Genomic DNA, 5,814 nt, shown 5'->3' on the forward strand with positions numbered 1-5,814 from the left:
CCGGCTATTTTTTGGTTGCAGCCGTCATTGTTGTTTGGCGAGTCCAGGCTGGGGATTCGAACCCGCCACCTTAGGTGTACGTGGCTGGTGCCTTAGCCGGTTGAGCTATAGGCGCCGAGCCAAGATTATTCTTTCCAATTGAATTATTTGACATTTCTATGAAAATTAATTTACTATATTTACTATATTATAAGGATTCAAGACATTCTTTGAAAAAACTCCTTTGATCACTAAAAGATTTCCACTTAATTTATGGGAAATAGCACATGAGCAGTTTTTTTTGTTTTGTTTTCTTTTGTTAGGTAACTGTCCAATTCTTGAATTTTTTTCCCTTTTGTTTCAAAGAAGGTAATATGCCATGGCTGGGGATGGTGGCTCACACCTGTAATCCTGGCACTCTGGGAGCCCAAGGTGAATCACCTGGGCTCACAAGTTCAAGACCAGCCTAAGCAAAAATGAGACCCTGTCTGTACTAAAAATAGAAAAACAAGCTGGACAACAGTAACTATAGTCCCAGTTACTCAGGAGGCTGAGGCAAGAGGATTGCTCCAGCCCAAGAGTTTGAGGTTGCTGTGAACTATGATGCCATAGCACTCTACAAAAAAAAGGTAATATGGCATGAACAAGTGGGTTGTATTCCAGTATTGCAAGATTGGTTTAATATTGGAAATTATTAGTCACCATAATATTGAATATAAGGAATGATGACATTATTATTTCTCGAATGCTGAAAAGAAGTCTTTTATAAAATTCAACACTCATTCTTGATAAAAGCACTTAGAAAATAGGAATTGAAGGATATTTTCTTAACATGACAAAACATACATACAGGATCAGGCAATTAAATTTGCAAACTCGGGCAGCATCTATGGCTCAAGGAGTAGGGCGCTGGCCCCATATACCAGGGGTGGTGGGTTCAAGCCCAGCCTCAGCCAAAAAACTGCAAAGAAAAAAAAAATTTGCAAACTCATCCTAGAAAAAATGCTGTGTTCCTATTTCTGAATATCACTGCAGTCACCTTTCATATACTCCCCTTAGGAAGCTATGCACTGATGCCAGAGCCTAGTCCATCCTTCAAAGTACCTTTTTGAGGATGAGTTAACGAACTTAATTGTCGAACCTTGTAGTACAACAGCTCTTATTCCAGAAAAAGAGTTCCAAAATTGCTTTGCAGGATGAACTAGGTGCTGGTGTCAGTGCATAGCTTCCCAAGGGGAGTACTTTTAAGGTGACCATAGTGATATTTAGTAATGAGGTATGTAGCACTTTTTCTAGCATGCGTTCTTTTTTTTTTTTCCCTTGAGCCAGAGTCTCACTATGTCGCCGTTGGTAGAGTGCTGTAGCATCACTGCTCACAGCAACCTCAAACCTTGGGCTTAAGCGATTCTCTTGCCTCAGCCTCCCAAGTAGCTGGGACTACAGGCACTTGCCACAACACCCCACTATTTTTTTGTTGTAGTTATCATTGTTGTTTTAGCAGGCCTGGTGGGGTTTGAACCCGGCAGCTCTGGTGTATGTGGCTGGAGACCTAACCGCTGAGCAACAGGCATCAAGCCAAGCATGAGTTCTTGAACTTAATTGTCTGTTTTTAAGAGTCTTACTCTGTTACCCTGGGGTAGAGTGTCATGCCAGCAGCCTAGTTCACTAAAACTCCTGTGTTCAAGCAGTTCTGTGCCCAGCCTCTTTTTTATAACTATTATCTTAAAATAATTACAGATTTACATGAGGTTACAAAGTAATACATAATATGCATTCTTTTTTTTTTTTTTTTTTTTTTTTTTTTTGGAGATGGAGCCTCAAGCTTTCCCCCTTGGGAGAGTGCCATGGCATCACGCTCACAGCAACCTCCAACTCCTGGGCTCAAGCAAGTCTCCTGCCTCAGCCTCCCAAGTAGCTGGGACTACAGGCGCCCGCCACAACGCCTGGCCATTTTTTGGTTGCAGCCATCATTGTTGTTTGGCTGGCCTGGGCTGGGGATTCGAACCCGCTACCTTAGGTGTATGTGGCTGGCGCCTTAGCCGCTTGAGCCACAGGCGCCGAGCCCATAATATGCATTCTTAACCTCCCCCCCAGTCTAACCCCAGTACAATTTATTAAAATCACGAAAGTGACAATAGGCCAGGTGGTGGCTCACACCTATAATCCTAGCACTCTGGGAGGCCAAGGCAGGAGGATCACTTGAACTCAGGAGTTTGAGATGCAGTGTGAGCAAAGCAAGACCCTGTCTCTACTAAAATAAGCTGACTGTGTAGCACATACCTATAGTCTGAGCTACTTGGGAGTCTGATGGAAGAGGATCTCTTGAACTCAAGAGTTTGGGGTTACTGTGAGCTAGGTAGGTGGATGCCATGGAACTCTAGCCTGGCAACAGAGTGAGTCTCTGTCTCCAAAAAAAAGACAGTGGCAATCACACTATAGAGCTGATTCAGATTTCCCCAGTTATTTGTGCACACTGCCTGTGTGTGTAGCTCTATGCAGATTTCCTTTTTTTTTTGGAGACAGGGTTTCACTTTATCACCCTGGGTAGACTGCCATGAGGTGATAGCTCACAGCAACCTCAAACTCTTGGGCTCAAGCAGTCATCTTGCCTCAGCCTTCTGAGTAGCTGAGACTACAGGTGCCCACCACAATGCCCAGCTAGTTTATCTATTTTTAGTAGAGGCAGAGTCGTGATCTTGTTCAGGTTGGCCTCAAATTCTTGAGTCCAAGCAATCTACCCACCTTGGCTTCTGAGAGTGCTAGGATTACAGGTATGAGCCACTGTGCCCAGCCACTCTATGAAGTCTTGTCTTGGTACAGTGTTGCACAGCCACCACTGCAATCAAAATGTTCAACTGATCAGACGTAGGCTGTCTTGTGGAAAATAGTAGGGAAAAAAGAAGAAAGAATGTGATACTCAATTGTACTGGTACCACAAGACATCTTTCTGGTACCTCTTTATGGCCATATGCTTCTTTCCCCCCACATCACCTGGTCACTAGTAACCTGATCTCCATCTCTGTAATTATGTTATTCACAAATGGTTCATAAATAAGAAGCATACAGTATTTATTTTTTTGAGATTGGCTTTTTTCACTCAGCATAATTTCTATGAGATCATCCAAGCTGTTGCATGTATCAGTAGTTCATTGCTGTGTATAATTCCATGGTATGGATATACCACTTTGTTTAATTAGTTCACCCACTGAAGGACATTTGGATAGTATCCAGTTTGGGGCCATTATAAACAAAACTGCTATGAACTTTTTTTTTTTTTTTTGAGACAGAGCCTAAAGCTATACCCCTGGGTAGAGTGCTGTCGGCATCACAGCTCACAGCAACATCCAACAACTGGGCTCACGCGAGTCTCCTGCCTTAGCCTCCCAAGTAGCTGGAACCACAGGAGCCCACCACAATGCCCGGCTATTTTTTGATTGCAGCCATCATTGTTGTTTTGGCGGGCCCAGGCTGGATTCGAACCCCTGCCACCTTAGGTGTATGTGGCTGGAGCTTTAGCCACTTGAGCCACAGGCGTCAAGCCTGCTATGAACTTTTGTTTAGAACTTCCTACATGAAAATAAGTCTTGAGTGTAATTATTGGGTTGTATGATAATACCCTTTTAGGTTTTGAAAAGGATTATCATAGGATTTTCCAGAGCAGTTGTGTCATTTTACATTTCTACTATATTTTTCTTATTACTGGAAATAAGTGGGAGGTAGCATGTTATTTCACCCTTAATATTTGCATGGACATGCATTTTTTAAAGAATATTTGCATTCTATATAGCTACAATTATATTATTCCACCTAGGGAAGGTAATTACGTATTTTATCTAGTCCATATTGCATTTGTTTTTTGTTTTGTTTGTTCAGTTGTTTTTTTTTTTGGAAACAAAGTTTCACTATGTCACCTTTGGTAGAGTGCCATGGTGTCATAGCTCACAGCAACCTCAAACTCTTGGGCTTACGTGATTCTCTTGCCTCAGCCTCCCAAAGTGCTGGGACTATAGGCTCCCACCACAATGCCCAGCTATTTTTGTTGTTGTAGTTGTCATTGTTGTTCAGCAGGTTCGGGCTGAGTTCTAACCTGCCAGTCTCAGTGTATGTGGCCAGTGTCCTAACCTCTGAGCTACAGGCACCAAGCCATAGTCCATATTGCATTTGGACTTGTCTGTTGTTCCACATATATCTTTTATAGTTCTTTTACCTCTTTATACCAGAATCTACTTTATCGTTATGCCTTACATTTGAACATTATATCTTTTAGTCTCTGTTAATTTAAAACAATACCTTTTTTTCATGGTAATTTTTGTAGCCTGGTTGTCTTATAAAATGTCCCATGTTATAGATCTGTCTGTTTCCTAATTGTGCCATCTGATTTTTTTCTCTATTCCTTTATATTTGTATAAAGTGGAAGTTAGTTCTAGAGGCTTGATTAAATCCAAGATAATTATTTTTGGCAAAAATACTTCCTAGATAACAGTAAATATTTTGTATTACATCCCATCAGATGGAACTTAGTATAAGTGATGCCAAGTTGATCCATTAGTTAAGGTGTGACCACCAACTTTCTCTATTGGTAAAGTACTTTTTCACCTTTGCAATAGCTAATCTATGTATATGGTTTGTTTTGGTATTTAGGACTATTTCTTTAGGAGAGATTCCAAAAAACATATGTAGTGGATCAAAGATTACCAACATATGACTTTGTTTTGTTTTGTTTTGAGACAGAGTCTCACTATGTTACCCTTGGTAGATTGCCATGGTGTCACAGCTCACAGCAACCTCAAACTCTTGGGCTTCAGCAGTTCTCTTGCCTCAGCCTCCCAAGTAGCTGAGACTACAGGTGCCTGCCACAATGCCTGGCTATTTTTTGCTTGCAGTTGTCATTGTTCTTTAGCAGGCCCAGGCTGGGCTCGAAACTGCTAGCCTCAGTGTATGTGGCTGGTGCCCTACTCTCTGAGCTATGAGCACTCAACTCTGTTGCCCAGGATAGAGTGCCATGGCATCAGCCCAGCTCACAATAACATTCATACTCTGGGGTTCAAGAGATCCTCTTTCCTCAGCCTCCTGAGCAGCTGGACTACAAGTGCCTGCTACCACTCCTGGCTAGTATTTTTCTATTTTTAGTAGAGATGGGGTCTTGCTCTTACTCAAGCTGGTCTTGAATTACTGAGCTCAAGGGATCTACCTGCCTGAGTCTCTCAGAGTGCTAGGATTATAGGCATGAGCCACCACACCTGATCCAACACATGACTTTTTTGATATTTATATACATTGCCCATTTGCTTTTTTAAAGCCTGTACCTAGAGTAGAGTGTAAGTATTAATTTCATTGTATCAGAGCAAGCATTATTGCTGCCTGGGTGGGATGGCTCTTTTAGTTTGACAGGAGAATATGGTATGTCCTTTTTAAAAAACTCATACTTTTGGATTACTTTTCATTGCTTACCTTGTTTGTCAGTCATTTGTATAGCTTCTTTTGTGAGTTATGTCCTTTAACTATTTACCTATTTGATAACAGAATAACTTTTGATTTGAGGTCTTTATGTAATAATAATAGCTTTGTTATATTTGTTTTCTATTTGTGTATCTTTTGTACGTTAGGTATGGATTATTTAGGGATTTAGGGGGTTTTGGTGTATAAAAATTTAGACGTTCTTCCTCATGTCAGTCTCTCTTTTCTTTGCAACTTAAGTTAGAAAGGTACTCACATCAAAGAGTTTTGGTAAATGTTCACTTCTCTTTTCTTGTGACTTAAAATATTGAACTCGGCTCAGCGCCTGTGGCTCAAGTGGCTAAGGCGCCAGCCATATACACCTAAGGTGGCGGGTTC

At 41.3% G+C, this 5,814-nt stretch overlaps 1 protein-coding gene across 3 annotated transcripts in view; it reads left to right on the forward strand.

The window, feature by feature from the left end:
• ZDHHC4 (zinc finger DHHC-type containing 4) overlaps positions 1 to 5,814 on the forward strand; it is a 19,758-nt gene that overhangs the window by 11,902 nt on the left and 2,042 nt on the right. The window lies entirely within an intron of this gene.

Source organism: Otolemur garnettii, unplaced genomic scaffold (genome assembly GCF_000181295.1).
Source record: "Otolemur garnettii isolate 467f Iridium unplaced genomic scaffold, OtoGar3 scaffold00092, whole genome shotgun sequence".
Lineage (NCBI taxonomy): Eukaryota > Metazoa > Chordata > Mammalia > Primates > Galagidae > Otolemur > Otolemur garnettii.